The sequence below is a fragment of the Camellia sinensis genome, chromosome 8, assembly GCF_055761805.1.
Source record: "Camellia sinensis isolate YWXY chromosome 8, ASM5576180v1, whole genome shotgun sequence".
Taxonomy (NCBI): Eukaryota; Viridiplantae; Streptophyta; class Magnoliopsida; order Ericales; family Theaceae; genus Camellia; species Camellia sinensis.
This window is the reverse complement of record NC_138968.1, coordinates 138,438,301-138,450,909: the sequence shown is the minus strand read 5'-3', so window position 1 is coordinate 138,450,909 and position 12,609 is coordinate 138,438,301. Positions and strand designations below refer to the sequence as shown.

At 39.8% G+C, this 12,609-nt stretch overlaps 1 protein-coding gene across 1 annotated transcript in view; it reads left to right on the top strand.

The window, feature by feature from the left end:
- Positions 1-12,327, top strand: part of LOC114260256 (uncharacterized) — a 217,853-nt gene extending 205,526 nt beyond the window's left edge. The window contains exon 2 of the transcript XR_014338328.1: positions 12,269-12,327. The gene's annotated coding sequence lies outside the window, so the exon portion shown is untranslated. The remainder of the gene's footprint in view (positions 1-12,268) is intronic.
- Positions 12,328-12,609: the final 282 nt, after the last annotated feature.

Sequence of the window (12,609 nt, the reverse complement as noted above, 5' to 3'; positions counted from 1 at the left end):
AGAAAATGGCCAGCCAGCAGACAGAGTATTGTAGACGCGCCCTGGGGCTTTACTTCTACATCAGACTCAAATGTCACAGTTCTTAATCTAATCTCGCAATATGCAATGCAAGACTGATAAATCACCAAAGAGTCCAAATCCAGCAAATCGTTTTGGAAAACAGATTTTTAAGAAAGAAGTGCCAAACACGGACTGCTTTGCCAGATATAGAGTCGCCACCTAAATATTTTATTTTGGGGGAATTTAGGAAACCCTGATTCATGCCTAAGGCCACGTGTCCGTCATTACCAAAGTTGCCTCGGCTCGGGAACTTGGGTACGATTGGGGGTGGTCATCTATGAGCACCCCCGCTCGCCCGATTTGAAAATCGGCCTATACTAAGCATGATATCGAGTTTTGAAAACATATGTGTTCTTATTCCGGTTAATTAGCTAAAATTTACTATGTGATGCACACAACACACAAGTATAGACTAGATCGCCTAATTTGGAACAAAGAATCACATATCCGTTTTGTTTTGAAAAATGGTTTGAAGTTTGCTACTCGCAAGTAGGCTAAAATGCGAATTTCAATGAATTGTCCCAATTCAAATAATCCAACCTTCACCCACAGGCATTCAGGCAGTTTATATCAACTAAGCAATTAGTCTCATGGCAAGCATGCTGTCACGTTAACACTTACACACATGCAAGATGCTAAAGCATAAACACTCACAATGTACTCCGAGCCAAAATACAGAACATGTTAGCAATCAATGTATGATCCAAGTCTATGTTAAAATGGCTAATGTATCTCATACAAAATGCAACTAGAATAGGCTCGGCTAATCTAAGGATGGCATGTGAAATGCAACAAATCGATACACGTATTCAAGTTGGAATTGAAATACTATGCAGTTAGCATGATGCGCCGAGCCCGGTGTATGCAATACAGATGAATGATGCAAACATTCATAGCATAAGCATGCTAATTGAAACATGCCCTAGAACTAACCATCGTAAGCTGTTAAGTAAAAGGGAGAAAGAAGTGGAGGTTGGAAGACATGCATCACACACACGCACGCTTATTACACGATTGTGCCCTCTCGAGGGAGGGACCGAAAGAATAATACAAATTAATTAACTAACAATCTAATTAAATATTACACAATACTTAATTAATTAAATGAATTAATTAAGCTAAGAAAGAAGTAAAGAGGCCTCGGGAAGAGGGATGAATGCGTGCACGCTCGGCTCCCCTCGAAAATCCATCGCCATACTCATGCTGCCTCTGTTTACACTGATCTGTACTTCTGAAAACTTCACAAGTCCCAAGGAAGCTTTAAAATCACTCCCTAGGCACTGTGGGATGTTACCGACCAAGAGGTGAGGCCACCGGCCATGGGGAACTGGTCATCGACCATTTGTGGTAATCTCGGCTAACAATTAATGGCCGGCCGGCATTGAAGATGGTCGACCGACCATCACTTCCTGCAGAATCCTGTTTTGCTGCAGCAGAGGACAGATAGAACATGGCAATGCATTTTCAAAGCAATGTTTGCACCACCACCCTCCTTATCATGTTTGAGACTCAAAGGAGTATGGTTCTCGACCCTCGGGCCATCAATCACGCATTTTAATGCATGATGGCTCAAGGTGCCAAGTGTGCTTTTTAATGTCAAATGAAATGCACACAAAACAAATGAGGAACCCCCAACCTCTATCATGGTTTATCAAGGGGCAAGGAATGCATGCTTAAAACTATGTAACCTAGACATGCAAGCAAGCTAATGCAACATGAACATGCAAACAAACAATGTTGCACAAGGCAATTAGCATATAACAATATGCAAAGACAAACATGCAAACAAGCATGTGACTTCATTCAATCATGTAACAACATGTGAGACAAACATGTAACAACATGTTAAGCAACGTAAAACCAAAAGAATGCATGCCAAATGCACTACCACTTAAGCATGCAACAATATATTAATAGGCCAAGTATGCGACAACATGCAAGGCAAGCATGCAACAACATGCGGGAATGGTCTTACACCAACATGGACAGCTCTCTAATAGGCCCAAAACAGTGGCCAAAATGCTAAGCGCATGAGGGCAAATGCACATACAAACATGCATGCTAAATGGTCCAATACTTAAGCATAAAAGGGCAACTTTTAAGAACACTTAAAAGGAAAGGAAAGCATGCAAATGTGACAACATTACATGCCCTACAATGAGGCTATGAGTGATGCCAAATCACATAAACAAGTCAAGCATGGCATGCTCAAGACTGAAACCTAAGACTAGTCAAGGGACTTGAACCAATGCTATACAAAACAAAGAGCATATGGCAAGTATGACCCAAAACAGTCCTAAATCATGCTAAAGTGAGCCTAAAACATGCAATGACCAGAGCCAAAACAAGCTAAAACAAAAGGGGAAAATCATGAGGCATGCAAGGCTATCAAAGAGGTGTTATACTACACCTAATACAACCAAACATGGCATGATTTAGGCGACCAAAATCAGAGGTATGACACGTCAAAATGAGCCCAAAAACCCACTTAGATGTCATCCCGAATACCCAAACATGTTGGCATACACAATGACACATTCATGAGGCATAAAACACAAACTTTTTAAGACATTAAAGGAGTGATAAGTGTAAGTTTATAAGCATGAAATATGGACTGAAATAACATTCTAAGTGATGCCAAACCACTGAAATGATCCACGTAGAGCATGCTAGCAACTTGGACACTCAAAGCTAACAAGCTAGATTGCATGGTGGCTATACAAAACAATGCAAGCATAACCAAAACAATGCAAAATAGAGCTTAAGCATGCTACAACAGGGCTACAAGCTTCATGGATTTGAGCCAAAATCATGCTAAAGACACATGTTACAACATGATGCATGTTAAGGCCAAATCATGGGATTACAAGACAAGTGTATGAAGCATACATGGCATGTCTAAACCAACTCAAAATAGAGGTGTATCATGGCAAAACAAAGCCTAATACATGCTGAAATGGAGCTAAAACAAACTAAACACACATGCTACCACATAAGCCATTTATGCAAGCATTAAAGACAACAAGGAGAGGGGATTCCCTCTCCTTTTTAGGACCTCAAAACCACCTCTCCACCACTGAAAATCCTCTAGATTTCAGTGGTAGAGAGGTCATGCAAAGACCAAAACAATGGCCAAAAGGTATGGCCTAAAACAAGGCCTAACAAGGCCTTAGAGGGGGGAGACAACCCCAAACCTCAAAGTGACCTCACACAAAGTTCTAAAGCACACAAAATCAAAACTTTTATCAGTTATAGTCGAAGCTTAAAACAATAAGCAAGAATGGCTAAAAGCCTAAGCAAGAAAGGGGTAACTAAAGTAAGGTTGCTCACCTTTGTAGACCTTCTTTAGGAACAAAGATCTAGCACCTTTATTTGGTCAGAACCAATCCAAGAACCCTAACAACAACCTTCTAAGGCCTCAACAACCCAAGGATGGTGTAATGCTAGGTGCTCTAGTGCAAAAGTAAGACAAAACTCACTTTAGGGCACAATATAATCAAACAAGGGAGTATAGATACAAAACTATATCTAAACTCTCTGACCTAATTTTTCTGAACCTTAGAGGAGGGAGGAGGAGCTCCCTCTTTAAAGTGGTTCAAATGCCAAGCTTCTTAAGCAAGCTAAGCAAGAGGCAAATCCCTCCATATACGTGTATGGAGGGGGTGTAATGTGGATGCCAGCTGTCACAGCTGGCATAAAATATCTGCCAAAAGCAGATGGAAAGGGGTCGGCTGGAAAATATGGTCGATTGACTAACAAAAATGGCCGGCCGACCAAAAACATTGCTGACCGACCAAAATCTTTGGCCGGTAGCAAGAAAACAAGGCCAGTGGCCTCAAGCCAAGGCCGGTGAGGTGTGGGGATGGCCAACAAGCCATTCCCTACCCTCAGAAGCAAAAATAGAAGTGTTTGGTGCACAACCAAGCACAAAACAAACAAGTCAAGAGGTCTTGAGGCAAGGCGCACGACCAAAACCTTCGAGAACTCCAGACTAACACGAACATGGATGATCATCGAGTGTTCAAACGATGACGTCCAAGTCTTGAGGACGGTCAAAAATGGGGTGTCTACAAGTATCTTCCTCAAGATCTCCGTACTTGGTTGGTCGAGAACAGGCAAAATGAGCATCGACGAGATCATCAGGCTCAACACCTTGATCGAATTGTCCATCAGAGAGAGCACCGAGCACAACATCAGCTTGTCTCCTCCCCTTTCTTTCTAGAAATTGAAGTTATGAGACCCCCCAAGAAATTCACTCCACCAAAATTCATGTCATACGATGGGAAATCAGACCCACTAACACACATTAGTCATTATCGGCAGATGATGTCCTTGTGGAGCCAAGACGAGGCACTGATGTGCAAAATCTTTCCATCCAGCCTGGAAAAATCTGGAATTCGATGGTTCAATCATCTTTCTGCCAGATCGATTTACTACTGGAAGTAGCTCTCTGAAGAGTTCTTGGCCAGATTCGTTTCCAACACTAAGATCCCAAAAGAGTCGGACACCTTGTTTGGTCTCCGAAAGGAATATGAGGAGACGCTGCGTAATTATGCTAGAAGGTATTGGGAAGAGTATAATGATTTGGAGGAAAATGTTTGCAGTGACCAAATGACTGTAATGTCTTTTAAACACGGTCTGCGTCCGGAAAGCAAGCTGAGACAATCACTTACCAAGCCCCTAGCCACAACACTGAAGGACTTGTGTTCCAGGATTGAGCAATACGCTCGCTTCGAAGATGATCAGATCCCCATTGAGGTAGAATCAGCTGAACAGACAACTCGAAGCAAAAGAAGAGTAGACCAAGGGGAACCCTGAGGACTCACAGTGAATGAAGTAGACAAGTCCAAATCCCATGAAGCAGTTGTTACAGTCATCAAAGAACCTATCTATTGCATTATGGAAAAAATCAAGAGGGAGCCGTTCTTTATTTGGCCGCCAAAGATGCTAGGAGACCCAGCTCGGGGCAACCAAAAGCTCAGGTGCACCTATCATCAAGACAGGGGGCATATGACTCAGAATTGCAGAGCATTGAAGCAACACCTGAGGATTTGGTAGCTGCTAGGCACCTCCAAGATCACATTGATCCGGACAAAGTAGTGACTGAATAGGCGAATCCCTCACCAGAACCAGACATCGAACATCCACCTCGGTTGGTAATAAATGTAATTCTTGGTACAACTAGCCACGAATGCGAAGAGACACTTCAGGAAGAAATTGCAAAAGCTGTACAAATTCAGCAAGTCGTGTTAGTAGGACCAGCACCGAAAAAGGTACGAACAATACCTAAGACCCCCTTATGTACTGTTTCATTTACTATGAAGGATTTAGAAGGCATTTAGAACCCACATACTGACGTATTGATTATAACTATAGGAATTGGGAAACGATTTGACATGAAACGAGTCTTGGTAGATCAAGGTAGCACAACAGATAGATTGCATTACGACTTGTTCAGGAAGCTTAGTCTCTCTGAGCATCAGCTCACCCCAGCGGCAGCTCCATTGGTCAGTTTTAATTCGCAGCCTGAATGGCCACTTGGCAGGATAGTGTTTCCAGTTGTGGCCGGGACAAAGACCCTTCAGATAGAATTTCTGGTTATTAACACACCGTCCCCTTACAATGCCATACTTGGTCGTCCTTGGATTCATCAAATGGAAGAAGTCCCCTTAACTTACCACCAGCTCATCTGTTTCCCAACAGAACATGGAGTAGAGCAGATATTAGGGGACCAAGTTGTATCAAAGCATTGCTTCATGGCAGCCATGAAGGCTAAACAGCTCTGCAATCAAGTTGAGATTATCGTCCCCTGTAAATCTTCAAGATTACCGTGTATTGGGATAATGTAATAATTTGGGAACACCACGCCACCGTCATGCAACTTGACTCCCACGCTAGGGTGAACACCCTTTTCCTCTGCCCGAGGCAATTGTGTTGTTTTCGATAAACCTTCCAGCACTTGCTACATCATTTGCTTCATTTTAGCAATATGTGTCTTTTCATTAAACGGTTGTTTCCCAAACAATATAGCTACAACCAGTTGGTTCAACATTTCCTTCAGTTCACCAATGCTGGAGGATATGTTAATGTTATAATTTCTTTTAGTCGACTCCACCTAATCACACAAACACATACATTAACTTACTATGATATTTCATCTTCAAGTAACCTTTGTGAACTGTGCCAACCATGTGTACTGATTGCTTTTGCTTACCTTTGCATTGTCAACCACTTCCTTCCCTAAGAAATTGAGCAACATCTCCCTTATTTCCGCATTGTTGTGAAGCACTTGCTTCATCGTTTCCTTCAGTTCATCAATGTCAGACTCAACGTTGCTCAAACGAACTTCATCAATTTGTGGTTTCTGTTTGTTATGGACATGGTGTGTGTCAAATGCGTCATCAATTTCGTTGATTTCCTTCATTGTTGGATGAAACTCCACCTAACATAGTTGTCAAATCGGGATTCGAATCATGAATGAAAATGGTATTGTACTGAATCGTGAATTGATTTGAGCTGTGAATCGTAAAGTTTTGGTCAGCTTTCTTAAATTGCACACAACGTATATGTACACACTTACATATTAAATATATCTAATAAAAATTAATTTTTTTGTCTGAAATGAATAAAAAAATTGTTGTAAATGATGCTAATCTGGTGTGGATAAAAACTTCACACTGGATCCCATGTTTACCACTTGACCTTTTCCCATTTAGATAAAGAAAGACAAACTTTCAATTACAAACTAACTAACAATAACTGAACGACAAGGTCAAAAAACCAAAATCGCAAAAGCTTTTCCAAAAATCTGACTTCATGGCTTAACCAAAATTCATTTGATAAACGGAAGTAATACATAAAATTGAATTTGTAAGGCTACAATATTGTCTAGAGGGAAACTTCATGTTTGTCCCGCAAAAGTTTGAGTATTTGACAGTAAATAGGGAGGAAGAAAGTGAAAATATGGCATACGGTAATCCTAAATTCCGAAATACCTTAAAAAGGGCGTGTCAGCCCTTGTTGAACAATAAAAAACCTAAATGCAGTCTTGTAGCCAAACATCAACAAGTCGAATGGATTGACGATTTACCAATTCGGCTCACCGATTCAGCTACGATTCACAGCCTTTTCTTATTCACACAACCTGTTTTGAATCATATGTTTGGAATCGCGAATCGTACGATCCCAATAACAAACCCACCTAATCATAGGAACACGAATGAAGTCTGTCATTGTTTACATTACACAGGTGGGGCAATGTTGTCAAATGTGCACAACGCAAGGGTTGATTACCTCATGTTGCTCTAACATTTGCTTCCTTCCCATACGTTGCCGCATCTCCCGTATCTCGGCATCACCCCAATCACTTAGCCGAGGGATGGACCGCGTACTAGACGACGTACTATTACAGGGAGGGGAAAAATGATCCAAGTAAAATAGCTGCATTATAAGGGGGAAAAGATAATTAGTTTACATTTTTGAGCAAAATAATCTATATTCGTTAACAATGCAAAGTGACGAAATTGTGATGTGAAAAAATTGTTGATGGCATACAAGTTTGCACTTCACAATGGTACGGTGGCTATGTTTTACACCTTTTTTTTCTTGCGAACGAAGGACTGTATTGATGCATACAACTTACAACACAATCATATTTATGAGTTTATGTGTCCCAATAGCAGAATCCCCATGCACCATTCCGGTTAAAAAAATAAACTCTTTCTGGTTAAAAAAATGTGGCCCGTACAAGTATATTTGTTGTGATGTTCAATAACAGGTAACTTTTTATTTCGCAATGACTTTATTGAACCATATGGACAGCAATGGATGAAATATGTAAGCAGCATGGTGCAAACAAACAACGGCTGATTACGTTACCATTAGAAGGAAAACACATCGAGTTGTCTTGCGCTGACCTTTTATCTTATACTTTTGAACACCTTTGACAAGGAATTACAGTGTCAACTTTGCCCAACTACATGCCCGCATACCGGTCATGTCCTTCACGGCATGAATGAATGACAGACTCAAGGTGGTCATTGTGGTAGGACACAACATGGCCCCCAACACGTACAGCGCAAATTTTCGCCGAAACTCGTCGTCCGCACCATCAATCTCAATCAGATACAGTCCCAACTGGTTCAAAGGAATGACTCTCTTAACAGCTCCAACCTCTTTGTAGATATTAGAATATGCATCTATTGAGCTGGACAACTACATATCATTGCCTTTGACCGTATACCCAATAAAACATGAACTTTCTCAGAGGTGAGCCTCAGGTGGCGCTCATGAACATTCAATGAACAGGTGTCGGGATCAAAGTTCGGTACCAACCATTGGCACAAGTCGTGATCTATACGGGTACACTTTATCCCTAGGAGGCCACCAAACCCAATATCAATGACTGCCTGCTTCTGTGCTTTGTTACACCGCTTAATGATATCAACAATTGACTTCAATGATATGCGGACTTTCATTTTACTCTGCAATGTTATTAACGTGAACATTAATACAAAAATTTAACCAACAATGTGTGCATAGCAGGCCCTCCCCAAATGCAGTTATCAAAACATTAAGTATGTAAGTACCTTTGCAGATTTGTTTGCAACTTCTTTGCCCAGTTCCTTGGCACTTGCCTTAGCCATGTCCTGAAACCTCTTCTTCTCATCACAGAGGAGTTGCTTCCACCTTTCCCTAATAACCTTTTTGCTCTGTAAGCGTTACACCAAAGTGACGCAGATACAGGACAAATAACAATTGTAAGTCCAAAGTTAATGTCACCACAAGTTGTATCACTCGCAATGTGTGCGCATTTTGTGGTATTTACATATTATTGCACATAGAAATAACTATTTCGCACATAATTGAAATAAAAACGGACATGGACTTTTGCAAATAATCGAAGTTTATAAGAACATGCAATATGCCGTCTATGACTGCTGGAAATCGCTGAATGTGACATAATAGAAGCACATGACTAGTGTGCCCATGAAATAGAAGTCCATACAAATCTTCACAACAGTCACGTGTTTCCATCAGTGTACCCTACTTAGTACATGTCTGCACACTAACCATTTTCGCTCCGGGGTTGTCTGCTTCTTGTATTTCCTTGAATTGTTGCTGGCTGCAACCATTGTGAATTTTGGTGTAAGTATATGTTAGATATGAATAGATATATACACATTTATATACACATATCGCAACCATTGACATTTAGGGACCATTGTGTATCCTCATCAGGATAGTCACTAAAAGGTTGACCCGAAAAGTTAAAAACAAGACTTTTACCGACAAAACTTTGAAAATGAAACTAACAAATACACTTTTATGGGACAAAATAAGTTGGTCCACAAATGGTTTATTTTGTGACACAAACAAATTTGGTCCCAAATAGATAATAATGCATCAGTAATGTCCAATTTTTGTTGCTAAAAATATAATAACCACACATTTTTCGTATCAACAATATTAGGTCCGTAAGAAATTATTTTGGCCCTTAGTTTTTGTCTCTAAAATCTTAATTTCTTGTACTGTCAGGACAAAGTCAAATTTGCATAGGCGCAATCTGTGAGTACAAAATATGTAATGCACAATTGTGCAAATTACTTTGAGTTGTTTTTGACGAGAGTGATAGATACTGTGAGCCGCTTTCAAGGAGACAGATCGAACCTGTAAAAAATAAATGGTCTAACTGGCCGCTTTCGACGAGGGGGATCGCTAATGTCAATCATTTTTTTTCGTGAACCTTCGCCACTTGGCTTCACTATGTTCCTTTCCCTATAACAAATATTGGCGTAAATGAAATTATATTGAAGGCCAAATTACATCGGTGGTAAGTACATTTTGTGCATTCTATCATCTACATTGGTTAACTTTAAAGGCAGTCAATTTTGCCTTGTCATTTCAAAAGTTGTGCCATTTTTGTATAATTGGTAATGTCATTTTTTGTTGTGACAGAAAACTGTTAACTGAAGTGGTTTAATATAACTCAGTAATTTATGGATTTCACAATTTCTCTCAGCAGAATACGTGACATATGCCGTATGTGCACATATTCTGATAAGAAATGGACTGAGTTTTAATCCAGTGCATGAAATGAATGGTGAAAATTGAGGCTATCCAAAATGTGTGAAAATCAAATCACACAACCTCCATATTACAGTACATACCGCCACAATTTGTCCTATATGAACACACCATGGAATTTAGTAGGTACAGGAAACATATCCTTGTAAACCAAATTGTATGAATTATTGAACGACATAAACTCACATTTGCTTCGCATTTTCTGACATATTGCCCATATCCAATTACGATAATTCCTGCAAAGTATTTCATGCAATATTTATAAGGACGCACAAAAAACGTTACTCACAAATTATAGAAAACAAAATTCACTTTGAACAACTTACAATGAAGGGGCCATTCAGTCGTACCTACATTCTATGAGTTATACTTTTCGTTTATTCTTCAATTATGATATGTTGTCGTTAATTTATTAACTTATTGCATGCCACTGTTTTACTATGACGACCGAGTCTTTCTTCTCTTTCTTCTCTTCTCTTTTCCCTTCGTCACACCATTTTTTTCTTTTTCTTTCCTTGGGTTTGAAATGTTCAGAAATAGTCCTCAAGATAAAGTTCATGTCCTTGTTTTATTTGGTATCGAATTTCACTTGTTCCGGAGAGCATGAGGTCGAGTCTGAAGTGCCCAGGGGTTTGGACCGAAACTTTTCTGGACTGGTTGGCTTGTCATACGTGCGGGGGCCTAGGGCCACATGTGCGGGAGAGCGCCGCACGTACGGGAGGGTGAGGCCGCACGTGCGGATTTCAGAGGAAAGGCTGGGCAACATACTGAAATAAATGCAGGTGTGAAGGAGGTGCGTGCAAGAGAGCCACACGTGTGGGGCTGAGGGCCGCACGTGCGGGATGTTGGCAGATCCGAAATTCTGGTTTTTCTTCTCATTTGGTCCGAATTTGTATCATATTTGGGGCTTTCCTCTCTCACTCTAAACTTCATATTTTCTTCTCATTCTCTCTAAAAACACTCATCTAACACACCAAACCCTTGATTTCTTGGGATTTTTTGAACCTTGGATCATCATCTTCTTCTAACCTTAAAGATCAAGCTTGGGCTTCTCTTGGTAAAGGAGAAATTAAAGATTTCTCCATCTTGAATTTAGGGTTTCATCTCCATTCCTTCATCTAATATTGAGGTAGGGATTTTCTTGAGTCATATATACAAGTTTTGCTATTTTGTTGATGATTTAAGAGTTTCCTTCTAGTTTTGATGATTTCAACTTTGTGATTTTCAAAATGTAGAGATTTTTCAAAAGGGGGTTTTAAACTTTTCAAAAATTTTGGTCAATCTTTGAAGGTTCCATCTTGTTAATCTAAGAAAGATGTTTTCATTAGGGTTTTCACCAAGAAATGGGAAAAGTATTTTGTGTGTGATGAAGAACCATAGATTTTGGGGATTTTTGGAAAACATGAAATTGTTCATGCAACTTTTTCCTTTCTTTTGATAAGAAGATGAATGAGTATAGAGTCCATAATGTGGTTGCAAATGGTAAACTTTGATATATGTTGAGATAGAAAATTTGTTTGAAAAACAATACATGTAGTCTTGATGTGACTATGTTGCTATGACTTATGAAATAAGGGAATTGTGATATGTATTGATGATATATGGTTATCTTGTGAAGGAACAATGATGAAAAGAAATGGGAATTGTGAATGTGACATTATTGTAGGGACCTTGAACATGGAGAAATGTTATGAAATATGGAAATTCATTGCATTGCATATTATTTCATTTATCATTGTGCATTGTGGGTCTAAATTGAAAAGACCTACATTCATGAAAGAAAATGGTATTGCAATGAGAACTATGGAATGTCTAAGGGGTAAATACGTTGGTAAGTCCAGATAAGGGGTGTAGTTGAACTTGATAAGTTGGCCTGAGTGTCATTGGTGAAAGGCCAGAAAGCCGCGAGGATAGGTGTCAAGCCTTCTGGTTAATACCGGTAAAAATGACAGTTTGGTGGTACTTGTAGAGTCTACTTCGAGAAGGGCATGAAATGAAATTTCCCTAAAAGAGCATGACATGGCATTAGCATTTGCATTTGTTTAAAAGTTTGCATAACTGTTTATACTTTGTGAGAATTCTCTACTGGGCTTTATGCTCACCCCTATGGGATTTGGTGCAGGTAAAGATGTGGTGATCCCGCCGAACTGAGGGCGTGGATATTTTGTGAAGAGTAAATAGCTCTCATCTTCTTGTTGTAATTTTTGTAAAACCAAGAGCTAACATGTATGGGTCCAAGAGACCATTTTGTGTAACCGGGCTAATGCCTTGGAAGATGTAAGCCCTTAAGGGCATTTTCATTGTTTTGAGATTAGATGCCTCACATGCTATAGATTCATGTGATTATTTTATCGTTGAATGTATATCCGCATGTGAACTTTTGTATAAACTCTTTTATTGATTATGTAAAGATGGAAGGTTTATTGTTATGGTCTGGTGAATGTTAATTAATGTGGGTAGTTC